This window comes from Dromaius novaehollandiae, chromosome 17 (genome assembly GCF_036370855.1).
Source record: "Dromaius novaehollandiae isolate bDroNov1 chromosome 17, bDroNov1.hap1, whole genome shotgun sequence".
NCBI lineage: Eukaryota > Metazoa > Chordata > Aves > Casuariiformes > Dromaiidae > Dromaius > Dromaius novaehollandiae.
In genome coordinates, this window is record NC_088114.1 from 18,252,888 (window position 1) to 18,279,773 (window position 26,886).

The 26,886-nt window shown below is 52.7% G+C and overlaps 1 long non-coding RNA gene across 1 annotated transcript; it reads left to right on the forward strand.

Moving 5' to 3' along the window:
- The first annotated feature begins 253 nt into the window (after window positions 1-253).
- LOC135330178 (uncharacterized) lies at window positions 254-4,144 on the forward strand. The gene is made up of 3 exons (XR_010391989.1): window positions 254-367; window positions 1,554-1,686; window positions 3,807-4,144. It is a non-coding gene; the product is annotated as an uncharacterized LOC135330178 (long non-coding RNA).
- The last annotated feature ends 22,742 nt before the right edge of the window (window positions 4,145-26,886 follow it).

Here is a 26,886-nt window from a genome sequence, read left to right on the forward strand (position 1 = left end):
ATCACTAACCAATCGGTGTAAAAGGGAAAACTGCAAATCTGGCAATTTGTTTGTATAAATGCTACTTGAAAAGCTGGGGGGGATGTGCTTGATTTGCGGGAAACCACCGAGCACCCAGGCTTACGCAACTCTGAAATAAATAAACAAATGTCTCCCCTGAGTGTGTAATTATTGGCTCATTGCACACTGGGCAACGAATCCGCTTTTTGGACAACAGTTTTCTGGCAACCCAGGTGGGACCCTCGCTGTAAAGCCTTGCCCGAATCGTCTTGCCAGTTCCCGGCGCGGAGACGCTGCTCTTTGGACTCCAGCGCGCACTGACCGTTTTGTTTGGGGACTCCATGAGCACCCTCCCTGGTCGGAATAGGTAAGCGACTCAAAGGTGCAACGCAGTAATTATTAAGAGACATTGCATAAAGGGTATGATACAAGGGTAATTGGTTGTGGTAACCAAAGGTAAGCTTTGTACACGTTTGGACAGTGACGACTGGAGTGTACGAAAGCGTAATTGGTAAGAACGTTCTTTTAAGGGTGGTAATATGGGAACAGGACAATCTGCAGGGGTATCCCCCTGTTCTCCTTTAGGATGCATTCTGAAACATTGGAGAAAGTTTGGTGGGAATCCTTTAACAAGGAGAAAATTAAGGGAATACTGTACTCAGCGGTGGCCAATGTATAAACTGGAGGATGAGGAAAAATGACCAGAAATGGGAACGCTAAATTATAATACAATCTTGCAACTTATGTTGTTTTGCAGAAGACAGAACAAATGGGATGAGGTCCCATATGTAGATTTTTTTTTCTCTCTGAGAAATGGTCATGAAACAAGAAAAAAATGTAAGCTATTGGTCTCTGACTCAAATGTGTTAATGTTGATGAAAGACAAAGAGAAAATGCCTCGGTGTTGCTCTGCTTGTAGTATTGGGAGAAGATGTTTAAAAGTGGGTGATGAGGAAGAGGATGTACAATTATTGGTCTCTCCAGAAAGAGATCAGGATAGGGTCGATGGTAGAGATAAGGGAAGTGAAGCATGTAGCCCGATTTCAGGCAGAACTCAGGCTACTCAGGCTCCGCAAAATCCTGTGATTCAGGCCCCGCTGCGTCAAGCAGTAGGACCAGATGGAATGCCTGTATATGTGAAGGTCCTTTTTTCAACTACAGATTTAATGAATTGGAAGGAGTCTGCCGGGTCGTACCGAGAAAATCCAGAAAAGATGCATCAATCCTTTAAAATGATAATTGAGAATCATAATCCAGATTGGCAGGATTTACAGATGCTTTTAAATACTTTGCTTGCACCTGAGGAGAAGCGAATGGTATTGGACAAAGCTCGGGACAAAAATTAAAGACAAAATGCTAGAGATGGACCAGACCGTTTTATGCCGGCCCAAGAACCGGATTGGGATCAAAATACAGGGACGGGAGGGTTAATGACTAAACAGTACCAAAGGTTAATATTATATGGGGTAAAGCATGGTGTACGTAGGCCCAAAAATATTGCGAAACTACATCAAGTTGTGCAGGGTAAGAATGAGGATCCCTCTGCATTTTAGGAGCAGTTATGTGAAACCGCCCAAAACTGGACAGACTTGGATCCCAAGGACGAAGCGAACAAGATGACTTCTACTACATTATTTGTAGGACAATCAGCACCAGATATAAGGAGAAAGCTTCAGAAAGTAGATGGTATGTTGGGGATGTCAATATCACAGTTAATAGAAATTGCATATAAAGTGTACAATAACAGGGAAGAAGTAGAGAGAAAGGAAAAACAAAAGGAGAAACTGAAAGATAAGAGGCAAAACGCTGCAATTTTGGCAGCTGCATTTGCCCAGGCACAAACTTCCTCTCAGGGAAGGGGTTTTCCGAAAGGACAAGGACGTGGAAGAGGGCATAGAGTAGGAGGGAATTTGGGAAATAGAATTCCACTGAGGAGAGATCAGTGTGCAATTTGCAGGGGAAAGGGGCACTGGAAAAATGAATGCCCAAAGAGACAATCAGATCATTGGAAACCTCAGTCTGCACCTGTTCCGGAGGCAGATTTGCTCATGATTGGTGCAGAAGATTCAGACTGATGGGGACCGGGGGTTGAGAAATTGGATTCCCTAGCTGAACCCCTGGTTTCAGTAAAGCTGGGGAACGAAACAGTTAAATTTTTAGTAGACACTGAAGCAACATATTCAGTACTAAATAGCTGTAAGGGACCAATGAGTAAATTCTCTATGCCAGTAATTGGGGCCACGGGAAAGCGAGAGGTCAAACCTTTCTTTCAACCAATTAAATGTGAAATAGGAAATAGAGTGTTAACATATGGATTCTTATATATGCCAGAACGCCCATTACCCCTGGCTCATAGGCCAGTGCCAGACCCCTGGCTGCTGGCTGTGCGTGTAAGGTCAAAGCACTCCCTGTGCCTCATAGGCCAGTGGCAGGCCCCTGGCTGCTGGCTGTGCTTGTGAGGTCACAGCAGCCTCAGTGCCACCTAGGCCAGTGGCAGGCCTCGGGCTGCTGGCTGTGCTTGTGAGGTCACAGCAGTCCCAGTGCCTTAGAGGCCAGTGGCAGGCCACTGGCTGCTGGCTGTGCTTGTGAGGTCACAGCAGCCTCAGTGCCTCATAGGCCAGGGGCAGGCCCCTGGCTGCTGGCTGTGCTTGTGAGGTCACAGCAGCCTCAGTGCCTCATAGGCCAGTGGCAGGCCCCTGGCTGCTGGCTGTGCTTGTGAGGTCACAGCAGCCTCAGTGCCTCCTAGGCCAGTGGCAGGCCTCGGGCTGCTGGCTGTGCTTGTGAGGTCACAGCAGTCCCAGTGCCTTAGAGGCCAGTGGCAGGCCACTGGCTGCTGGCTGTGCTTGTGAGGTCACAGCAGCCTCAGTGCCTCATAGGCCAGGGGCAGGCCCCTGGCTGCTGGCTGTGCTTGTGAGGTCACAGCAGCCTCAGTGCCTCATAGGCCAGTGACAGGCCCCTGGCTGCTGGCTGTGCTTGTGAGGTCACAGCAGCCTCAGTGCCTCCTAGGCCAGTGGCAGGCTCATGGCTGCTGGCTGTGCTTGTGAGGTCACAGCAGTCCCAGTGCCTGATAGGCCAGGGGTAGGCCCTGGCTGCTGGCTGTGCTTGTGAGGTCACAGCAGCCTCAGTGCCTCATAGGAGAGAGACAGGCCCCTGGCTGCTGGCTGTGCTTGTGAGGTCACAGCAGCCTCAGTGCCTCATAGGCCAGTGGAAGGCCCCTGGCTGCAAGCTGTGCTTGTGAGGTCATAGCAGCCTCAGTGTCTCATAGGCCAGTGGCAGGCCCCTCATGTCCCGATCCAATATCGGGAAGGTTTCGTTACTATCCCAAGGACCAGATTAAGACCCTAAAACCGGTCAAATACCATACAACCTTTTAACTTTATTGTCAACGGAGTGGGGATGAAAGGTGGGGAAAGGTGAAGGGGCGAGGTGAAGAAGGGTTAGGGGAAAAAACAGAGAAAGTTGGAAAAGGAGAAAAGAAATGGCTACCGCCACTCCGAGTCCGATGATGTTCTGCTGACTCCGCTCAAGACCTTCAGTCGTCGCAAACAACCCCCCCCCATTCCTGTTGTCTGCAGTTTTTATAGGTCCTTGCCCTGCCTCTGGGAGGTGCTTCCTCACTTCCCATGCAGGTGAGCTGTCATGCACACTCTGCCCTCTTGGAACCTTCCAGAAACAGGCTGGGGGCATCTGGGGGGGGTCTCCTGCTCATGCACAGATCGCAAATGAGTACGTGCGGTTCGTGCCAGACGTGCTGTTCCCCTAGAGACAACCTTCTGCCCTTTTCGCGCCCTTTTTCGCCCATGCAGGTGCACGACATTGTTTACCTCGCGGACGGCTCCTGTGGCACTGGCTCGGCATTGCCCGATGCACCTTGGCGGCAGCGGCTCTTCAGCAGCAGCAGCAATGTCGAGACAAAACCGCATTTAGTACCGGTTCTCTACACCACCCCGTGGCTCAACATTGCAGCTTGGCAGCAGGAGAGAGAGAAAGAGAGGAAGAAAGAAAGAAAGCAAGGAAGGGAGAGAGAATTAGGGGCAGGGGGAAGACGCAGGAAGAATAAAAGGAACAACATGGGTTTGGGTAAAAAATGAAGTGCTTAACAGTGATTAAACAGAGGTGTTGCTCAATGCAAGCTTATTCTTTAACAACTTTAACAACATTTAACTTCACAGAACAGACATCAAAACTGAGTTAACGAGGTAGGATTGTTACAATAGGCATAAAACAGTTGGCAAATGCGCTGTGGATGTCAATATGCAATTTCCTCCTTCAGGATAAACTGGGAATGGGTTTAAATGATGGATACTGTGGTTGGCCATGGCCGATGGATGGCACGGATTTTCTTTATGCCATCGGGTGAGGTGGTAGGAACAAATTGCATATTTGACACAACATGTCGGATTAATTGAACAAAGCAAGGAATTATACAAGGTAAGAACATTAAAGCGGCAACTGCACATAATAAATACAATATTAACCGTTTTACCCACGGTGCCCCCAGTAACCAGGACCACAGATCGCCACTCCAGCCGTTCCAGGTTTGGACGGGGACGTGGGCTATTTTTCTGATATCTTTGGTTAACTGGAGAACTACTTTGCCTACATCATCTATTTCCAAACAACAGTTAGAAATATTTAATTTCTCACACACTCCTCCCTCTTCAGCTAACAGGTAGTCTAAAACCATGTGGTGCTGAAGGATTGCCGTGCCCATCTGTTGGGATTGCCGAGTTAAAAGATCTATTGCATCCGCGGTTTTGCTGGTAATAATTTCCAGAGCCGCTTGTAGTCTGATTATTCGATTTAGGTTATAAATTGGTTCTCTTGCCCCCAGTACTGGTTCATTAGGATTCCAGGTTGCAGGCCCGTAATGTTGAATTATTCGTTCAGGAGGCCACTCATTATTTCCCCATTTTTGCGTCCCACCCAAATCTACCTTAATGGATCGCGTCTTACAGGCAACACTTCTGTCTTTGAGGTTATCATATACCTTAATGCCTAACCGAGGTCCACCTGTTTCTGGTAAAAGGAAAAACAAAGGTCTGATTATCCCTATATAACAAATTCCCGACCACCCCGCGGGTAAAAATTTATATGCTGTGTGTCTGCAGATCCAATAATGCCCCTTCTTAGCTCCGATGCCCTAAGCAAATGACCCATTTATCCCTGGTGGGAATTGAAAGTGAGTTGCGTCTCTGTCGCCCAGAGGGCTGAAAAATGTGGTTGCCCCATCACCTATTCGGCCGGTACAATACCAAGCCCCAGAAGTGCCTTTCCATTTGCAGGTTTGCTTGTAAGGGGGATAATTGGGTCATTGGAGAGTTAAAGCTTCATTTTTGTTTGACCAGTATCCCTCAAGTCCCCGACTGTGCCCCATTTCCATCGAGCCACATCCATGAGTGGAGATTCCTGTCTTTATCGAGTGTCTTACAAGTGAGAGTCCGTCGACATTTACTTTCCCCCACTTCGATCTCTCCCTCCTGGGTACAGATTAAACAATATTGCCCCATGGCTGGAAACTGAATTGGCCAGGTCCCACTGTCGTCCCACGTGTCGTCTGTGGTTTCGCTATAATTGCTTACGATCTGGTCTGGGGTGAGGGGTGTGGATGTCCACGGCCAGCTTGATAACCCTAGAAGTCCTCTGCAAACCCAGCAGTGGCTTAAATTGAAAGTTTGGCTTATTGCTTTCGCCAGCAACACGAACTCGTTGTTCTCGAAGGGATTAAATGGGTTGGGGGAAGGTAGGGGGAGTGGTCATTCGTTGCCCTCGTGGATGCATCCTTGAATCAGGATGGTCCAGAGCAGTAGATGCATCTTGGTCAGACCACTGCCCTTGAAAACAGAAATAAGAACAAACTCACTCCTCGGGTCAGGAGGAGGGAATAATCCATTTTGTGTGAATCTTGTGAGTTTTCCCACTAGCATCTTTTGCTCTCCAAGTATATTTATTATTCTATTAACTTCCCAGCCATTTTGCTCCCAAAAAGGAAGTCATTCCGGGCAGCCTTTGAACACCATATATGAATCTGTGTAGATGTGTACAGGGGAAGTAGCCTGGCTTTTGCATTGGAACACACTCCACCCTGCAACCAGCTCTCCCACCTGCACACTGCCCTCTCCCTCTGTAATGATCTGCTCCTTAGTCCCCACTTGGAGTGCCACAGCCCAGTATCTCCAGGTTTTCCCTTCCTGCTTTGAGGAAGCATCTGTGAACCATGCATTTAGGATCTGATCGGAAAATGGGGGAGCTACTTGAATTACAGAGGGGTGTTGGGGGGGTTTCTTTATTCAAGTCTGCCTCATCTTGTATATTTAAAACTTTAGCGGCTCCCTTCGTTATGGAAAAGATTTTGCAATAATGCTCTATTTGTGCATACCATTTTTGTACGGAGGCTCTCTGAGTCACCCCATCAGGGGGCAGGGTCCCTGCCAGGACCGCTTTGGTCACCTTAAACGGACCTCGGAGAGCTAGGGGTTGCTTTCGAATAGTTCATTCAGCCTCCCTTAGAGCAAGGCTGACTACAAACAGCCCCTTCTCCCACAGGTGGATAGAGAGCCCAGTCCGGGCAAACCCCCATTCGATCTGGATAGGGTCGGTGGGGTGGATTGGCCCCAAAGCTTGGTAGGCATTCGCCTCAAAAACCAGCAGCCACAACGCCTCATCGTGGACCGAGGTCCACTCCCAGTGAACCTTTTTCCGTAGTAAGTCATATAATGGCCTGGCAATAATTGAAAAATCGGGAATGTGCTTCCTCCAAAATACAAGCAGCCCTAGAGCATGTTGCAAGTCCTTCTTGGACTCCGGCATTTTAATTGAGTCCAATGAGGACAGGGTATCCGGGGGAATGCAGGTCATCCCTCCCCTCCACCAAATTCCCAGAAATTTTACCTCGCTGGAGGGAGTTTGGATCTTTTCGGGCGGAATTGTCAGCCCTATCCGCTCTAGGTGGGCAATAATGTCGCACTGCGTTTTCTCAACGTCCTCTACCTGGCTCCCTCCCACGAGCACGTCATCTGTGTATTGATAAATTTTGACTCCTGCCTGTATGGGGACAGTTTCGAGCTCTTGTGCTAGCACATGATGGGCTAGCGTAGGGGAATGCTTGTACCCCTGAGGTAGTCGAGTGAACGTGTATTGCTGTCCCTCCCCTGTGAAGACAAAACACTCTTGGTCCTCAGGCTGCAAAGGGACTATAAAAAGCATGTCTTTGACATCAGTTGTTGCCATCACAGGGTGGGACTGCTCCTGGATAGTCGCTATTAATTCAGCGATGTTTGGCATGGCTGCCGTCAATGGGCCTGTATTATTATTTAATCGCCGATAGTCTATGGAGACTAACCGTAGACTATCGGCGATTAAATAACAATACAGGCCCATTGACGGCAAGTCTCCATAGACTATCGGCGATTAAATAACAATACAGGCCCATTGACGGCAGCTGTGCCAAACATCGCGGTTAGTCTCCACTTACCGTTTGGTTTTCGAACTGGCCATACAGGGGAATTGAAGGGGGACTGTGCCGGGATCACAACTCCCTGTTTTTTCAGGTCCTCCAATACTGGGGTAATTCCCTCTCTTGCTCCCAAAGGTAACAGATAGGGTTTTACATTAGTCAGCCGGGAAGTGGGGAGGGGAGGTGCCGCTTGCAGCAAGCGCACTGCCGCACCAAAATCTCCGGTTAATCTTCTAACCTGAGGAACACCGAAAGACCACGAATTTCCCTGGGTATCCCGCCACTGTTTCCCCTTCAGGACATCTATGCCTAAGAGGTTCATTTGAAAAGGCCCCACAGCTGCCATGGTGTCCACAGGACTCTCTTCCCCTGGTAACCACAATATTACCGGGGTCATGGGCACAGTCTGGGTCTTCCCCAGAGCACTTAAAACTATTAGGTGTTTGGAGGGGACCGAGATGCCACACCGTTCCGCCTCACTCCGTGTTAGCGCTGTAATTTGCGCCCCCGTATCGATTAGAAAGGTTACGGGCGTTCTCTTCGGCCCCACCCCTACGGTGATTAACAAGTCTCCTTTGTTATTGCAGGTGAGTTGTCTTATAAACATCCACCCTCCGCCTCCCCCCTCACCCTGAGGGGGTGGAGGAGCTAGTTTTCCCACCGCCCTTTCGTCCTCCTCAAACTCCCCCCCGACATTTAATGCTGGTGCGGGGGGTTGTTTCGGTCTGGGCGGGGGTCCCTGTCCGGACCACCTCTGAATCAGGAGCTCTAGTTTTTTGGTCGGGAGCCCGTCCATCAAGTCTCGGGGCACGCCTTTTTGCAGCCCCAATTGCTATAGTCCCTGCCAGATCCGGGATCTTTCTCTTCTGGCTAAATCTGGGCTCCTCCCAGAAAATGCTAGCGGCTTGTTTGCTGGCTCTGCCGCCCGCACGGCCCTAGTTTCCACCCTTTGGTAAGTCCGGCCGACTGGCCCGTATTTCCTCCCATAATTAATCAATTCCTGGGCTATCTCTCCCCAGGTCCACACCTTTTTCCCCAGCTGCCGATGCTCGGGGGTTACCATCCCCTCCAGGGCAGCCGCGATTCTTTCCTCGCGGGGCACATTTTGGATTCTCCCCTGCAATTGGATCCCAGTAGGTTTCAGGGAATCAGGAAGTCCCCGTATTAGGGGTGTCATCCGCTTGGGATCTACCGGCAATAACATCGGAGAGCTCAGGTTCGGCTTGAGTTCCCAATCGTACATCATTTGTAGACAAGCTGCCTTTTGTACACTTTCCAGCAATTGATCGACGGAACCTGTTATAGCTAGAGGATCCCCCCTTTCCAAAGGGTTCAGCCCCCCCCACCCAATATGCAGCCCTCTGAGTCAGGGACCACGGGGCTCAGCGATCGCCCATCGTCAGGAACACGCCTGGGCCCCAATATCCCTCTGCCTCCTTTTCAGATAGCAGGATTCCGTCCCCCGCCGACAGAGATACCCTCCACATATATTCGGTTTCAGATTCCCTAGCCGTTCTGGCAAAATCTTATCACAGCTTGGCCAGTTCGGTAGCTGTGAGAGGGATTTCTTTGGTAACAACCTGGGGGCGGTTGTCGCTGTCGTTCTCATATATATTCCGTTTTGACTAGTGGGCACATATGGGGGGGGGGGCCATCTACGGCCTCCTTTAGTCTTTTTGGGTCCCTTTGGGGGTAAATTTGGCATGCCCCTTTTCCCTCGAGCAGCACCTCACTTTCAGACAGGGCATCTGCCTGCCTCAGGAGCTGGTTTCTTAGCTCCTCTTTCAATATCTGACCTTGGTGCTTCTCCTCCAGCACCCACTTGATTTCCCGTAATTGTTCTTGCAGCGGTGTTACTGCCGCTTGCAGCGCGGCAACTGCAACCTCCGCCTGACAAGGTGCCCGCTTCCTGTCCTCCACCGCAGCTGCTAGGCACGCTCCTAGCACGGTGCAAACAATAGCTTTTCCTTTTCCTCTCTTAACTTTAGCTTCTTTTTGCAAGACCGCTATTCAGTCCACTACACTTTGCAATTGGAACCAATGGTCCCGTGCCCAGTCTAGTCCCAGAGGCAAGGGACGAGAATGGTGTACTTCCAAAAGATCATACAATTTCTTGATTTCCTCACAAAAAACGCCTGTCTTCTGGGCGGCCGTATCCTACAAAGGGGATTTCGTCCCGGGAGGACCAAACCTTAAAGGAGTCCAAGTTTCCCCTATATGCTCCCAGGAGGCCAAATTGTAAACTACCACAAAAAATGTCCTACAAAGGGGATGTCACCCTGAGGGGGTCACACCTTAAAATCCAAGTTTCCCCTATACACCCTCAGGAAGCCAAACCACAAACTAGTATACTAAAGATCTCAGCATTCACTCCTTCCTTACGCTTCGTTTGTCTCCGGCTGCTTCCCTCGCGGGAGAGCGGAACCGCGGATCGGAACTCCTCACTTGCTTCGTACTTGTTCGTACGTCTCGTTCACACACAATCGCTCAGCACACCATAAGGTTGTACGACACTCTCGTCTCAAGGAATCCGGTCCGTGGCGCCAATTAGATGTCCCAATCCAATATCGGGAGAGTTTCGTTACGATCCCAAGGACGAGATTAAGACGCTAAAACTGGTCAAATATCGTACAACCTTTTAGCTTTATTTTCCATGAAGTGTATGGGGGGGGGAAAGGTGGGGAAAGGCGAAGGGGGGGAGAGAGAAAGGGGGGGGAAGAGAGAGAGAGAAAGGGGGAGAGAGAAAGAGATATCGCCAGCCGTGGATCCAGCGGCGTCCCGTTGGTCCTCTTCACCCTGGGTGTAAATTTTAGCGATGTGCGTGCAGTAATTACAACTCGAGCAGGGTCCGACCCTAGGTTCCCGATGAAAAGTTCGGAGCCAAATCAAGGCAAATTAAATAAATAAATTGTAATGACATGCATGCAGTCGTTACAGCTCGAGCTGGGGGCCTCCGAAGAGGGACCCTGAACAAAGAAATCCCTGGGCAATTATAGCTTTTTCAAATTAAGTTTCCCACCTCTCACGCGGTAGTTCAGACCAATAGTAATTTTAGGTCTGGGGTCTCCTGCTCCCTATTGGGCCTCATCATTGTTCCTAGGCAGGCTGTTTTTCTTCCTTATCTTTACTGTTGCAGTTTCTGCTGACAGATGTGTTTTGATTCCTTGGGTTCTGCCCTTCTCTCTCAAGGCCCTGACAAACAGGTGTTGTTCCAGCAATTAGCACTGCCTCAGCAGTGACAGTAGGTGTTATCTTCCAAGGTCCTGACGAAGAGGATATAATCCAGACCCCCCCCCCCCCCAAATTAACAATGTTTCAGCAGTGAGGGGAGGCTTTGTTTTTTGTTTCCCAGGGTCCTGGCGCCCAAGCAGGCCTCACTTCAAAGCCTTGGCATCCTCCCTCCTGGAGTGTGAAGCACAGGAATGCAGACTGCTTGTAACTCCCTTATCTTTCCAACCTGCACCAGCTCTGGGGCACTTTCTCACTGAACTAGGGAGTGCGGCCTAAGGCTTCAGCAAATTTAGCTACTCATGCTAAGCAAGTTTTATAAAAGTTGTGCTAAGCGGCAAGAATTTACAGCCCAGGTCCCAAAGTCTCTGCCCGATCGTGCCCTGGTTCGGCACAGGCTCGGTATGTCCCGGGTGGTCGCAGGGAGACTGTTTCGGGGGTCACAGCAGCTCAGTCCTGTTTCCGCTGGGAACAGATGGCTTGTTCGGGGTTATGCTTTGCTTGTACCTTATGTACCAAGAAATGTTTAAGGCAAAACTTCACTCATCTGTCCGCCACACTGTGGCTGTGGCTCTGTTCCCTTGAGACCAAAGCAGTTGCACAGTCCCACGTGCAGCTAACCAGCCCAGGGCTGAGTTTGGCAGGGCTGAGCCCTTGGGTTGAGCAGGTATCGCCACCCAGGGAAAGGCATCTTGGTTTTGATCCTCTGAGAGAGCAAGGAGACACTCTGGTTGAAAAAGGGAGAGGCAAACCTTGGAGGCACCTTGTGGTCTTCAGCCAGCCAGGACTTTAAGGTGCCACACTGAGTGCGAGCAGCTTCTTCCCCCTTGTCTGGAAGGGGTGTCTCAACGCCTGCTGCCCTCCATCCCCTGAGGGGTGTCAGTAAAAGACCCTCCTTCCCCCAGGTGCTGCTGGTCACTGACGAAAGGGCCTTGCCAGAAAGGGGGTGAAATTTGGAGATGTTTACTGGTGGCACTCCTGGCCTGCAGTCCTCCTCTTTGGCTTTGTTTCTCCTTTCTTTCTCCACCTCTCCCACAGAAATTTATTGGACTCTGTGGGGTGTGTCATTAGCTCCTGCCAAGAGCAATCAGAGGAGGCTGTATCCAGCCCCATGGCTCAGGGATTGGAATCCTTGGCACCTCAGGAGGATCATGGCCACTTGGCTCTTCCAGGCCTTTGCTGTGAGCTCTGGTGCACACACTTACTCTTTCAGTGGGCACCCCAGGCTGTCCAGGTTATCAGCATGTTGTTTCCCTGGACTCAGGTCTTTCTCCACAGTCCTGATCTCTACTGGAAGGGAGAAAAGAGAGTTCTTGTAGACTGTGGAGTGACCACAGGAAGTAGTACTGAAGAGCATGGAAGGCATCAAGGAATTTATAGTCACCCTCAGGATAGCCAGTCCTAATCTTTTCTCTTTCAGACTAAGCTCAGGCTGTGTCTCGCAGCCACTGAAGCCACAGGGAAGGGTTTGGGTTTTTTTTTTTTTTTTTTTTTTTTTTGGCTTGCCCCCTCTTTGATATGCTTGAGCATGAGTCCTAATGCTTTAACTAAAAAGTGCAAAAACGTGGTCTGTCACTAAAGAAAATCATAACCCTGGCGATGCTGTTCCAGGCTGAGTACATCAGAAGTGCCCCAGAGCTCTCCCACGTGAGCAGGTCTGGGTACTTCTGGCTGCAGCCACTTGGCAGCTGGCAGAAATGACTTTCTGGGTTTTTTTTTTTTCAAATGGTTGCAGTAGCTGGGCACACCGTTGATCATACCACTCTCTCCAAGATTGGTAGTCTGCCCATAGTGCCCTTTCTTTATTTTGCTTCTCTTTGGTTGAGGCTGCCAGGGCACTTTGTCTGTCCTACTGCACTCGCCCTGCTGCTTATGCTCTTGCTAATACTACCCAGGATAAGAGCAGTCATCTTTGCTCCAAGAGCACCCCGCTGACTTCTTGTCAGTGTTGTGTGTCCACCAAGACTCCCAGGTCCTCTCCTGCAAAACTGCTTTTGAGGCAGTCAGCCCCAGCTTGTCCTGCCGCACGGGGTTATTTCATCCCAGGGACAGGACTTGCTTGAACTCCCCATGTCCTGGTCAGCCCGTATCACGGGGCTGTCACGGTCCCTCTGCTCAGCAGCCGTGCCCTGCAGCACGTCAACTCCTTGTTCAAATTTGGGATCGTCCATGAACTGGCTGAGAGTGCGCTCCATCCCATCACATAATCATTCCTAAAGACAAACAGCATTGGCTACTATATCAACATTGGAGGAACATCACTGGTAACCATTAGTCAGGTGGACTTTGTACCAGTCTTCTCCAGCCTTTGAGCCAGGCAGCCTCCAGCTCATTTCCCACACACTCCATCGCTTACTGCTGCATCCCACATCTCCCCACTTTGGCTACAAAGGAAGACCATGTCAAAGGCTTCCTGAATTCAAGGTGTACAACATGCACTGCCCTCCCCTTGTCCACACAGCCTGTCATCCCATCACAGAAGGCTGGGTCAGGCACAAGTTGTCCTCAAGGACTTCGTGCTGGCTGTTCCCAACCCCTTTCATGTGACTGGAACTAGCTCTCTGGAAGGTTTGCTTCCCAGGGACTGAGGTGACACTGACCAGCCTGTCATTCCCCAGATCCTCTTCCTTCTCCTTCTTGAAGATGGATGCAACAGTTGCTTTTTTCCAGTCCTTAGGAACCTCTCGGATTGCCATGACCTCCACCTCATCCCTCCTGGCCCAGCCATGCAGCGCTGAGTCTGCCCTGTCCCATTGCCCCCTGTGCTTCACGTCCACTCGTACCCTGTTCTTGCGCTGGTGCTGGCCAGCTGCCGTGGCACGGGGCAGCTCCAGCTCCCTGGGAGGGGGTGAGAGTGTAGGAGGAGCAGGCTGTGGGGGCCGGGCCATGGGCAGTGATGGCCCTGCCAGGTCAGGAGCTGGGGGGGAGAGGCTGAACCTGTTGCCTGGCTGGGGCTGGAGCTCCCACACAGGGAGGAGTGGGGAGGGCTGGGGGCCGGGTAGCGGCTGCGGGGCTGTGCCAGCTCTTGCTGCACTGCTGGTCCCTGCAGTGTGAGGAGAGGGGACAGGAGATGGGGCAGCAGGGGGGTGGTGTCAGGTCGGCAGGACAGGGGCAGGAGGACCAGAGGGCTGCAGCCAGGGGTGGTGGCTGGTGTTTCTGCAGCACAGTGGCACTCACAGCACAGTCCAAGCCCCCTCGAAAGCACAGCAGCTCTGGGGGCCGGGTCTCAGCTGCCTCACCAGCTTCCAAGCTGTAAGTGGCCCCAGGGGCACAAGGAAGCAGAGGATAGTGACGCTCTGTGTCCCTTTTCTTGTGTGCAGGAGATTCTCTGCCCCCAGAGAGCATGCAGCACCCCCTCCCACTCCCCTGCCAGCCCCTCTCTCCAGGAGAGCACGAGAGTCCCTGCCCTGGGGCTCCTCAGGCAGCTGCTGCTGCGCCAGGGACACAGCAGCCTGCCCTTAGCTGGCGTCCAGAGAAACAGATTGCTCTCTCACTTAGTCCTCCTTGCAAGCACACAAGTGTTCCTTTGCTGTTCTCCAGGGACATTCCTGCTTCCCAGAGAGCCTTTCCCCAGGTGAGTGCATCGGTGCTGGCCTGCCCTGCCCATCCTGGACCCTCCTCTGTGCTCCCTACAGGGCCCCACGGTGGCAGTGCTGCTCTGCAGAGCGAGCGGGCTGTGGTGCCCTGGGGCCACGGGGTGACTCCGCACTGGCCATGGTGGTCGGGGTGGGAAGCAGACCCAGCCAGACGGGCATCATTGCACCTGACAAGGCTCCACCAAGGGGCCTGTGGCTGTGGACAATGCTCTGAGCAGTCCCAGGGCATTTCAAAGAGGGCTCAGGTTGTGTTCAGGTGTGTCCCTAGATCAAGCCCATAGTTTTTTCATTGGAGGTGACAGGAAGCACTTCCAGGCTCCCTTTCCTGTGCCTCCTGGGTCCCACTGCCTCTCGTGGGACTGTAGGGCCCTCACTAGCCTGTGCATTCCTTGGTTTAGCCCTTTACCTTGGAATGACTCCACTTGATTTTGAGAAGCTCCCTTCACTGTCCACCCCAAGGCACATGGTGCCTTTGGAGATGCCCTGTGCTCTCCCAGTGGCTCCATACTCCCTTGGAGAAGGATGGCAATCAGTGTCCAGCCGGGTCATTTGGGAGATACCGCTTGAGCATTCACGACCTCCAGGAGCACTGGGTACCCACAAGTGAGAGCTGAATCCAACCCTCATTCCCTAACACATCATGCCCTGAGCTCATTGCCTGGAGCCCATGGAGAACCCCCCAGAAGCAATAGGCTCGTTCAGGGTGAAAGTCCTTGAGCGCATTGTTGACTCAAGCTTTGGAAGAAGAGCCCAACCTTCAAGCACTGCCCTGAGGAAATTCCCCTCTTTTATTACAGAGAAGCCAGCTCTGACACAGTGATAGACACCTTTACGGAAGACCTCTGGGTCAAACGGACTGCTTCATGTCTGTGCGGAGATGGGATGAATTCAAACACTTCATACAAACATTATTGTCACAGAGGGAATGCCCAGAGCTGTCCAAGTTAAATTAGAAATCCCCTGTGAGGATAGATGGGCATCTTCTTGCTGCGGAACTGGTACCAGTTGAGTCAGTTTCTTCAGTGCATCCCAGAGCTCCTTGTTGCTCATGCTGTCGATGAGACGGTTCAGTGCTGGAGCCACTGAGTACAGAACAGTCACCACCAGATGGAGAGCTGGGCCGAAGATGGAGGGGGGCTTCAGGTGGGCAAACATGAATGTGCCGACCAACAGGCAGACCCCAGCCAGGTGAGGGAGGCACGTGGAGAAGGCTTTGTGCCGGCCCTGCTCGGAGGGGATCCTCAGCACAGCCGTGAAGATCTGCACATGGGACAGCACAGTGGAAAGAGAACACCCCAAAGCTAAACAAATACCAAGCCCAATGTTTGGGAAAGTGCGGAAGAATATTGAGGAGGTAGGCGATGGAAGCTAGGCACACCGTTCCTTGGGAAACGGAGCATCAAGAGGGCAGGTTGACCCATGGTCACGTAGCTGAGCCTGTGCCAGGATGGTGCTGCACCTAGTGCCCCCCCCAGGGTTCCTCATCCTGGACTGACCTCAGCGGTGCCAGGGATCCCACGCTCCATTATTGCCTCGATCAGGAAAATGCCAGGGAACCTCTGCTCAAATGCAGAGGTAATAAATGCTCCATATCAACCATAGTATGCCTTGTGTTTGTGTATCCATCCCTGCCGGGAGTCCAGGCAGTGCCCCCGCCTCACCCTTACACCCAATAAGCCCAGCTTCGCTGAGGTAGGAGTCTGAGCAGGAGAGCTTGAGGGGCTGGGGGACTTCACAGAAGGACTGGTCCAGGGCATGGCCTTAGCAAAATGTTACTGAAAATGTATTAGCAGTGTGCAGCACAGCCCTGAGAAAACTGCTGCCCCAGGCAGCTGCTGCCATTCTGACACAGGGTTGGGTGCCCCTAAGGGTGCCATAATGCAGGGGTTTGCAGATGGTAATGTAGCAGTGGCAGGCTGTGACAGTGAAAGGAGAATGCTGAGCCAAAATGAAAAGGGCAAGAATGAAGCCCTGGGCAGCACATCCCGAGTAGGAAATGGCCCTGGTGCTCCACAGGGAATTGGCCATGGCTTTGGGGACAGTGGTGGAGATGAAGCCAAGGTGCAGGAGGGAGAGACTGAGGAGGAAGAAGGACAGGGGTGTGTGGAGGTGGTGGCTGCAGGCTATGGCTGTGACAATGAGGCTGTTGCCCAGCAGGGCAGCCAGGTAGATGCCCAGCAAGAGCGAGAAGTGCAAGAGCTGCAGCTCCTGCGTGTCCTCCAATGCCAAGAGGAGGAACTTGGTGAGGGAGCTGCTGTTGGACATTTGCTCCCTCTCAGTTCAGGGGACCGTCCAGGGAGGAAAAGAGAGTGGTAAGTTAGAACGGGCTTCTCTGAGCAAACCCTCTGCCACTCCTCAGAGCACCGCCCACATTGCCTCTCTCCTTTACCTTCCTTCAGCTCCCTTTCCTGACCTCTGGTTTGTGCTGGCTGCAGGGGCCAGCACACGGGCTTCAGAGGACTCAGCCCTGCTCTAAAGGGCTGCGTGAACGGAGGTCTCAAACTGCCCTGTGTATTCGGTGGGGGGACCTGGGGATGGGTGCCATGAGTGAAGGGGACTTGTTCCCGTGACCCAGTGGCAATATTCTCTTTTTATCACTGTGAGAGAGAAAGACAGCACTCATGCCAACTGTCTCTGAAAGAGAAGACCCTTGGGAGGGATTTTTCTCCCCCAGCCTTGCCCTCTTGAGCAGACGTGTCTGTATCTGAATCAGTCACACCAGCTGCCATTCCGGCAAGGGAGAGACAGGGTGCAGCAAAGGCACGGGCTGACCTGACCCTTCCTAGACATCTCTATCCCAAGAAGATGCACCCTGCCCTCCCATCAGTTTACTCTCCTCACTGGTTCTTCCGTGTCGCAGGAGTGGGAAGTTCCTGCCTTAACTGTGCTCAACCACCTCCTTAACCCCTGAGAGCACAAGAGCAAGAACCAGATCAGCAGATCAGCACAGAGAGGTGCAGAAATGAGGAGCAATACCATGCCCCTCCGACCAAGGGAAAGCAAGGAGCAAGCGACAGACAGGCCCTGGGGAAAGCCTTCACCTTACCCAGCTGTGCACACCAGCTCCCAGACGGGGACATGGCAGCACAGTCGCTCTCAGCCCCTTTGTTGTGCAGTGGGAAATGGGCACGTCACAGGAGAGAGGCCCCTCTCCTCTCCTGGAGCTCAGGCTGCTGGGGAGGGGGCTCATGCCCTGCACCCTGTGGCCTTGAGGGCAGAGGCTCTCAGGGCAGGGAGAGGATACACGCGGGGGCTTGCTCAGAGGAAGATGTCTGTGTTGCAGGGCCTGGCTGGGAGTTTTCCCAGTTCTCCCTCCCACAGCATTTCTCTTTCTCTTTTCCTCCCATTCGCTGATCGTAGCTCCAGTTTCCAGAGCTTTTCTTCCTGGCAGCGGTTTGTCTGTCCCATGCCTTTTCCCTGGCAGTGCTCACAGACACCATCCCACACCGTGCGCACTCAGTTCTGCCCTGCAGAAACCTCCCAGCAGCAGGGCACTGTCCAGGGCCATCTCCATGCTTGCGGGTGGTAAGGAGCAGGTCAGACAACCCTGATGAGGCTGCAGAAGGTGATGGCGGTGCTTTCTGTAGGCAGAGGAGTGGGGAAAGGGCTTTCTGAGGTTGCTCGCACACCTCTCGATCTCTCCCTGTAAAGGTCTAAGAGTGTCAGTCTCTTGTCCAAACCCAACAGATCCTTTTCCACCCCCGACACCTGCAAACAGGAGGAAACTGAAAGCAGAGACTCAGGAAAGCTCCTCGTCTTTGCGGTAAGCCCTGCCTTGACTGCCCTCTGGACAAGGCCCCTTCAGGAATGGTCCTGCAGGTGAGCTAGAGCTGAGAGCAGCTCTGACCCAAGCACCTGCCTCTCAACAGGAACATGAACCTGCCCTGCCAGGGGTTGCTCCTTCGACTCAGAGCTTCTTTCTGCAGCGCTGTGGGGAGTTCCCCGGGCGAGCTGAGTGCTGACCCTTGCAGGTGGCAGAGTCACTGCCCCAGGCACACAGCACCCTGTGGCACAGGGACACTGCTCAATTACAGCCTGCGCAGACCTGGGTGCACTGCCTGGCTTCACAGCCCTGCACCATGCCCTGCAGAAGGTAGCCATGACGCCCTGTTCCTCTGACAGTGCAGCTGGGAATCCCTGCTCTAAAGCACCACCTGCTCCAAACAGCAGAAGCTGGCAGAGCCATCCTGACAGACCCGATCAGCGGTGGAAGGTGCCAGCTTCAGAAGAACTGCCAGGAGCCACAGCAGTGTTGCCCTGCAGCCAGAGACTTACTGTGGTCGAGGCTGTGAACTCTTAGGGAGCTCTCAGCTGTCCTCCGATTCCCAACTATCTTTGGCTTATGAGTCGCTCATCTCATCCTGGCACCTGTAGGCAGTACCCTGAGTCTTGCTGCTCTTCTAAGAAGAGCTGCACCTGGACAGAGCTGGCTCTCTCTGAAGCGCCTGCCGGGTTGCCAAGGGCTCCCACAGCCCCAGGAGCCAGGCCCAGCTCAGGAGCAGAGGCCCAGCTGAAGGCATGACTTTCTCTGTCTTCTGTGCACCCCTGAGCTGTTCCCAGGGCTCCAGCGCTGACAGGTCCTGAAAGGCAGAAGCACTTTCTCCCACCATATACTTTCTTACAGATGAGGACTTTATGGCCTGAAAGGGTGGACAACCAAATGTCCAAAGAACTGCTTGGAAGATGGGGCACCGTGGGTAGAGAGGAATGGTCCACTTCCTGAAGAGTTCAAGGGTAATGGAGCACCACAGGGTCTCTCCTGGGACGTGTGCTTTTTAACACCTTTAGGAATGAGCTGGAGGGGGCAACTTTAATCACATTTGTAGATGACCCCAAACTGAGTGGGGCCCACTCTTAATCTTGAGCACTGCCCTTGAGAGGGATCCTGAGAGGCGGGAGGAAGAGGCTTTCAGGAATCTCCTGGAATTCATCAAGGAGAAATGCCAGGTTCCTGCCAGTAGGACAGAGCAACAGCCTGCAGAGATACAGCTTGGGGAGTGAGTGGCCGTGGAGCAGCTCTGCTGAAAAGGACATGAGGAGCTGAGCAGACAGAAGGCAAAAGATGTGTCAGCCGTGTGGCCGGGCAGCAAAGGCAGTGAACAGCACCCTCGGCTGCAAGAAGAGGAGTATGGCCAGGAGGTCAAGGGAAGTGATTATGCCCTTCTCCTCAGCACTTTCTAGACAGCAATAATGCATGCAGGTTCTGGCTCCCCAGTACAAGGGCCCCCTCCGATAAGAGGAGGCCCTCAAAAAGACAAAGCCAGGCTCCTCAGAATGGTGCAGAGCAGGAGGATGTGCAGCATGAGACAACAGCCATAGGCTGAAACCAGAGAGGAACACACAGGAGAGAAGGGAAAACTTTTCTGCTGAGAGGACAGTCAAGCATGGAACATGTTGCCCAGAGAAGCTGTGCCATCTGCATGCCTGGAGATTTGCAGGACTAGATCAAGTGCTCAGCAACCTGGTGTGACCCCAAAGATAACTCTGAAGTGAGCACAAGGTTGGGCTTGAGGCTGCTTAAGATCTGGGCCACCTTGAAAGTTCCTGTGATCCTACCGCTCTGGGTCTACTTCTGCTGCTGCTAGGGAAAGCCCTCAGTTCTCCTTGACCGTGCAGGTCAGTCAGACGCAAGCAGGATCAGATCAGCTCGCTTTCCTGTGTGGCTCTGGGCAGAGATGCTCACATGCAGGGCTGCTTGGCAGCTCCCCCTGAACAGCCCTGATCACTTCTTTGCTTCACCTGTTGCTGCGTTTTTCTCTTCTTGACCCCTCCCAAGTTCTACCCTCCTCATACCCACCACTCCAAAGAGCCCACCTCTGGCAAAGTGTCACCTTTCCCCGGAGGCCCTGGGTTTTGCTTGCTTTGCACCCTCGTTTGGTGTTTTGGCGAATGCTGCCAGGAGAGTTCCTCCCTTGGCCGGGAATTGCCTTCAGCTAGCACCTCCTTTTCGTACCTGGGCTGTCCTGCAAGGTCCCTCAGACTGGCAGCACAGCCCTCTGGTGTATCTGCTACTCCTCCTGGTTTTGTGTCATCAGCAAAGTTGCTGAGGATGCCCTCATTCCCCTCCTCCAGGTCATTGATGAAGAAGTAGAACAGGATTGGGCCCAATAGTGACCCCTGGGGGACACCACTAGCTACAGGCCTCCGTCTGGACTTTGTGCCGCTGATCACAACCCTCTGAGCTCTGCCATACAGCCAGTTGTCAGTCCACCTCTTTGTCTGTGCATCTAGCCTGTCTGTCCACTTGCCTCTGAGGATGGAATGGGAAACAGTGCTGAAAGCCTTGCTGAAGTCAAGGCAGACAACATCCACTGCTCTCCCTTCAGCTACCCAGGCAGTCATCTCCCTGTAGAAGGCTCTGCGGTTGGTTAAGCACCATTTCCCCTTTGTGAATCCATGCTGACTCCTCCTGATCACCTTGTAATCCTTTACATGCTTGGAAATGGTGTCCCGGATGAGCGGCTCCATCCCCTTTCCAGGGGCGAGGCTGACTGAGGCGGGGCCGAGTGCTGGGAATCCACAGGTAATGACCCTCAGGGCAGGGTGTCTGGCTGTAGATATTGTGGGCAGGAAGGACAGACCCTGTGGCTGGAGAAGGTGGAGCCAAACATGGGAGCAGTCCTTTCCGCCTCAGGCACCCATGCCCCATCTTGCAGTCTTCCTCCCAGTGCCCCATGCCAGCCCTATGACCAAAGGAGTGTCTGACCTGCGAGCCCAGACTAGAGCCTGCTGCTCTCCTTCCAGAGATGGCTGCCTGAAAAATCAGCCTCTTTCCCCTGGGAGCTGCAGGGAGAGGAAGGAAGGGCGTTGTGGGCGAGGGGAAAGCTGATCCATTCTTGCCGAGATTTCCCCAAGGGACTGCATGGTGTCATTTCTCATCTGTGTGCACATCTCAGCCCTCCTCCACGTTTCCAGCTGGACTGCACAAGCCACTAGCTCTTCTCAAATCTGCCTGCAAGCATTTGAAAAGTGGCTGTAACAGCAGGGACAAACTCCCTCTCACATGCTGGCCGAGCCCCCCTGCCTCCCCCAGCTGTGCACCCGCACTGCTGTCCTGAGAGAGGTTCATGCTGGCAGTTGCATTTCCCTGATGAGCCCTGCCAGAGAAAGTCTTCTGATGCTTTTTGTGAGACTTCCAAAATGAAGTTAAAGTAGAGAGTTAAAGCAGAGAGTCACCTGCATCGTTGATGGGGAGCTCCAGAAGGCAGCTGCTGGAAGCTGCCTGTGACTGCACACGCCGGGGTGAGCTGGTGTGAGCACCAGAGGGGTTTGGTCTCTGTGCCATGCTGCCGAGCTGTGCGCCTGCCTGCGCAGCAGCAGGTGGTCCTGCAGGAGAAGGAGGTAGATGCGACTGCAGGCGTTGAAATCGACAAAGCGAGGGGCAGAGAGACAGAGGCACAAAATGAGGCTCTAATTCCTCGTCAGGAGAAAAATGCAACCGATGGCAGAGTCTCCCCAAACGCTGGCACGCACTTGCCCCTCCCAAGGAGACGTACCTCCTTGGGACAGGTGTCCACCACTGTTCCCAGGTCACACAGCTGTTGTGTCCGTGGGAATCACCTCACTCCCCCATGGAGCACACGGCCCCCCTTTTCCCTGGCCTAGAGTCTCACCTGGCAGGAGGCTCTTTGCCCACCCCTTTCTGCCTGTTGCTGCCTCCAGATGCATGGCAGTTATTGCGGGTGGAGGAGGCCCCCCTTGAAGGAGGAGGTGCAGCAAAGGGCGATTCCCTTTCTGACAAGTGAAAGCCCTTGGGACCTGTGTCTCAGTGACTCTATGAGCAAGGACGCCAGGCATCCCTGCTTGCGCCAGGGGTAAAGGTGTCTGCAGCGGCCATCCGATTTTCCTGAGGCCAAAGGAAAGGAAGTTTTGGCACTTTCAGACTCCTCCAAGGAAAGAGCAGTTTGCAATGCAGGTGAGGGAGCGGATTGCCATGGGAAAAGATCCCTTGGAGGGTCGGCTTCTCTAAGTATTTGTGCTTAAAGGTGACCTGATAGGCTTCTCCGTGGAGATGCCTAGCTTGGTGCCTGAGGGGAGAGCAGTGGAGGTTGTTGCCCTGGACCTGAGTAAGGCTTGCAAACCTGGAGGCTTTCGGCTTGCACAAGATGGCCAGAAAGTGTGTGAAAAGAATCAGGGACTAGAGTGGAGTAAAAGAGTGAATGTTCCCTTTGGACAACCCTGTTATTTTTCATACATGTAGCACTCTTGAAATGGTTTGTTTAAAGAATAGGGTTCTCTTCTGTTTCTTGCTTTCCACAGGCTACTAGTCACATTACCGTAAGCAGCCACTCCTCTGCCCCAGCGCGGGTTCCCACCAAGGCAGCTGTCCCTCAGGCATGTGCCTGCTCCAACGTGGGTCCTCCCCGGGTGGTGGTCCCTCGGGGATGTCCCTGCTGCAGCGTGGGTCCTCCCCACGGTGCCCTCAGAGGAGGACCAGCTCCAGCATGGAGCACCTCCTTGCAAGAGTGCGACTCCAGCCATTTGCCTGACAATGTCCCCTGCCACGTAGCTCCTGCCTTTTGTTTCTCCAAACATGGCTCATGACAGTTCTCCTCATGGGGGGGGGGGGGGGGGGGCCCTCTTGTGTCCCCTGTGTCTCCTCCCATGTGCCTCCTCCTGTGTCTCCTACCTGCAGCGTCTCCTGCCCATTCTTAAGGACATTTGAGCAGAGGCACCATGGGCTCCTCTGACTGCCTGAAGTCCTGCTGCGCAATGGGCTCTTGTCGTCTGTTGCAGAGTTGGCTGGAAGTGGCTGAGCCTGGCCCAGGGCAGCTCGTGGTCTCCTCGCACACAGGGCCCCCTGCAGAGCCCTGCTTCCAAACCGAGCCATCTGTGCCCAGCACGGCCCTCACTCACACACAAACACACGCACACGCGCACACACCTGGACTGTGGCTCCCTCCAAGAACTGACCTTAGACACTCAGTCGGTCCTGTAGTTGGCCCTGGATCCCCTGGTTTCCCAGCTGCCTCACGCACAACCCCCCCCCCCCAACACATTCACCAAGGCCCTGCCCATGGGGCCCCCTCCAGCCCCCAGGATCCCCCCGTGGGGCAGAGCCCGGCAGGGCCCCCACAGGTGGGGACGGAACCAGGCATGCCGTCACCACGGCCCACCTATGTCATCATCAGTGACCTCAGCACCACTGTTCCACAGCCATTGGGAGATCGTTGGTGGGAGAGGGGCCAAGACGGTGCTCTCCATTCCTGCCCGCCATGAGCCAGCCGGAGTGGCTGTGGATGAGGAGGAAGGCGGCGCTGCGCATCAGGAAGAAGGTGGGCCCGACCATCTGGGACCGCCGTGCCGCCCTCCTGCCAAGTGCCGCAGCCGCCCCAGAGCCCGTGGAGGTGGAGCCCGTGGAGGAGGAGGAGGAGCCCATGCAGGTGGACCCTGTGGAGAGGCAGCCCGCCCCGCAACCTATGGACCTGCCCCAGGGGCCAAAGAGGAGGAGGAGGTGCTAGCCTGGCAGAAGGCCCCCGCTGCCCACAAGCCAGGGAATGGCCCCCCAGCAAGACCAGGCTGGGGCTGGCACTCAGCCCGGGGGAGCCGAGCCCAAGGCGCCGGCCTTGGAGGCTGAGGAACGCTGGGCTGCGTGGCACCTCCTGGCCCACCCCTGACTGCCAGGCACCAACATCTGCCCGGCAGAGGCAGGGCCAACCACGGGGCCACCTCCCTGCCAGGACTCTCCTCCACCTCTGCTGCAGGACGGAGACAGCACCCAGGAACAGCTCCCACCACCCTCCCATGGCTCTCTTCAGGCTATTAGATAGTCAGGATTATTATTATTTTAGGATTAGGAAGATAAGTAGTATGAAGGTAGTGTAGGTATAGTTATTGTAGTCTTAGTGGGTTCTTAGACAGTTACTTAGAGAATTCTTAGAGCAGTTGCAGGGGGGGGGGTGTCTTAGTTCATAGGTATTTGGCTAAGTGTGGGACAGAGTTCCTATTTTTAGTTCCCCTTGGGTCAATTATTTGTTATAGGCATCCTAAGTAGCATTAGTCATAGTTATTGGTTAGAGCTATTTGGTACCATTAGGAGCATTAGTCCTAGTTATTAGTTATAGTTCTTCTTAGTCAGACTTAGGGCATAGTTCTTCCTGTAGGACAGTTCATGTTAGAGTGTAGTATGAGGCTGGGCAGCTTAGAGCTGGTGACAGTAATCTGAGTGTGCAGTTAGCTAGACTCAGTTACCGTATTCTTAGGGCAGTTGAAGGAGTCTTAGCTCCCAGGTGGCTCTGTTCTTAGAATAGAGTTGGTGCCTTTGTATCCCTAGTGGGAGAGGGAGGCAGAAGCCTGGAGGGACTAAGCTGGGCCCGACCTTCACACAGCTGGTGCTTGCAAAAGATCCCGTAGCAGGGAGGTGGCAGCACTGCCACCAAGGAGCATGTTGCGCACACATGCATGGGATACCTGGGCTCAGTCACCTGGGCTACAACTGGAGGCAAGAGTGCATCTGTGCGCAGCTGCTTGTAGGACTGGGCCCCCCAAACCACCCTCTTTCCCTCTATGGAAAAGCAGCTGGACTCTGGCATCTCCTGCACAGGGATGTGAGGTTAGAGAGTTTCACCAAAGAGGCCTCTAACACCAGGATTTAGGTACAGGAGAAGGTCCCTTGCAAAGTGCCTGCGGCCACAAGGGTGTGGTTCATTTCTGCCTTCCTACAAAACCTGCTGAGGTGCCTTGAGGAAGCACAAACAACAGGAACTTGACTCCCTGTCTCTCCTGAAACCTTGCATCTCCATCTTCGGCAGTCAACAGCACAGACAGACAGGACTTTTCCCCCTTCTCTGCTCGAGCACCTCCTCACAGGGCTTTGATTTTGCCTACCTGCACAGCGTTTCCTGAGGATGTCTGCACTGCACACTCAGGATTTCCTCTTCTCTTCAAGACTGGTGGCAACAGGGTGGGAGCTGATGAGGCGGCAGCTGTCCCAGCCCAGCAGGCAAGACTGGGCCTCCTGGCGAGCAGAGCCCCGATCCCAGCGGGCTGCCCTGGTGCCTCCCAGCAGTCAGCAATCACCTGGGGTATCCATGGCCTGAGGCACCCCACTGCAGGGCTGTGTGGGACCGGAGTGCTGAGAAAGGAGATGGCCCTGCAGAAACTCTCCCCTCTGGTAGGGCAGTGGGAAAAGGAGTGATAAAGAAGTCAAGCAAGGGAATTGTAAGGAATAAATGAATCCCAGCTGCATAAGATGATTCAGCTGGTGATTGTTTTAAGCTGCTACCTTCAAGGGGAACAAGGGGGAGAACTATGAAAGATTAATAACATCCCACATGGTGTGGACCCTGCGCTGGACAGCTGGACTGACCCCAAGACCGCAGGTGGTGAGAAAGGGATGCCTGCACTGTGATTTCTCCGTGACTGATGGGTCATCAAGGAATCGGGATCCCTAAGACAGCAACTTGGTTGCAAACCTGAAGCGTGTGCAGAATAAAATTTTAGTGTTTGGCTCTAGCTCTGGCTTTAGCTCTAGACCAGCCTGTTAGACGGAGATGAACGACTAACTCAGTATGTTCTAAGTATGCAAAAAAGGTTTGAAAATCTTTTTTTTAAAAAAACATATGCTCGATGATATCAATCCACACCACCTGAAATACAAGTGCCTGATATTCAGCCTGGGGATGAAGTTTTAGTTAAAGTATTTTCACAAAAATCCAAGTTAAAACCTAAATGGAATGGGCCATATACTGTCATGCTATGTTCTTATTTTGCTGTTAGAGTTGAACTGTACTTGTATATGTTGAAAAAGAATGTGTATGTGTAAGAACACTTTGTAATCTTATATTCATAGATAACATTATTGTAGGTACAAGTAATCACTCAAATATTTGTATTTGTAACTTTACCCAAAATTATGGGATGCGACTTTAATTATTCAGCTCCCATTAGATCTTATCAATTGTTACAATCTAATTATACATTGAGCCAAAATTTACTACCTACCCCCATTGGAATGAATCTTACACTAGTAAAGAAACTACTACAATGTGATGATCTGTGTTGATTGCTAGAACGCGCCTGAAACAATGGACAAAAAACCCCCCAAAAAACTCTAATCATCATTCATCATGATGCGGAAGAGATACACCATGTCTTGGAAAGGGTAAAGAGGGACGGAGAACATCATGGCTGGGAAACTCTTCTAGGATGGTCACCAACTGCAACAGGGATTTGTGGTCATGTGTTCAACTCAGTAGCAGCTGTATTAAGTTTGTTTGTGTTATGCCTGTTACTTACGATCATATTATACATAAGACTATGGAAAGTAGTAGTACGCCTTGAAACACTTCGAGAACTCTGTTTAAAGTATTAGCAGGGATGCTTCATAAAAACAAAGGGGGGACTGTTAAGGAATAGCAAACTGAAACTGTCTAGAGGTAGCCGCTTAGCACAACTTCTATAAAACTTGCTTAGCATGAGGAGCTAAATTTGCTGAAGCATTAGGCCGCACTTGGATAAAATAATGAACTTTTACTTAGTCCAGTAAGAAAAGGGCCTGAGAGCTGGTTCCAGCTGGGAAGATAAGGAAGTTACAAGCAGTCTGCATTCCTGTGTCTCACACTCCAAAAGGGAGGATGTCAAGGCTTTGAAATAAGACCAGTGCAG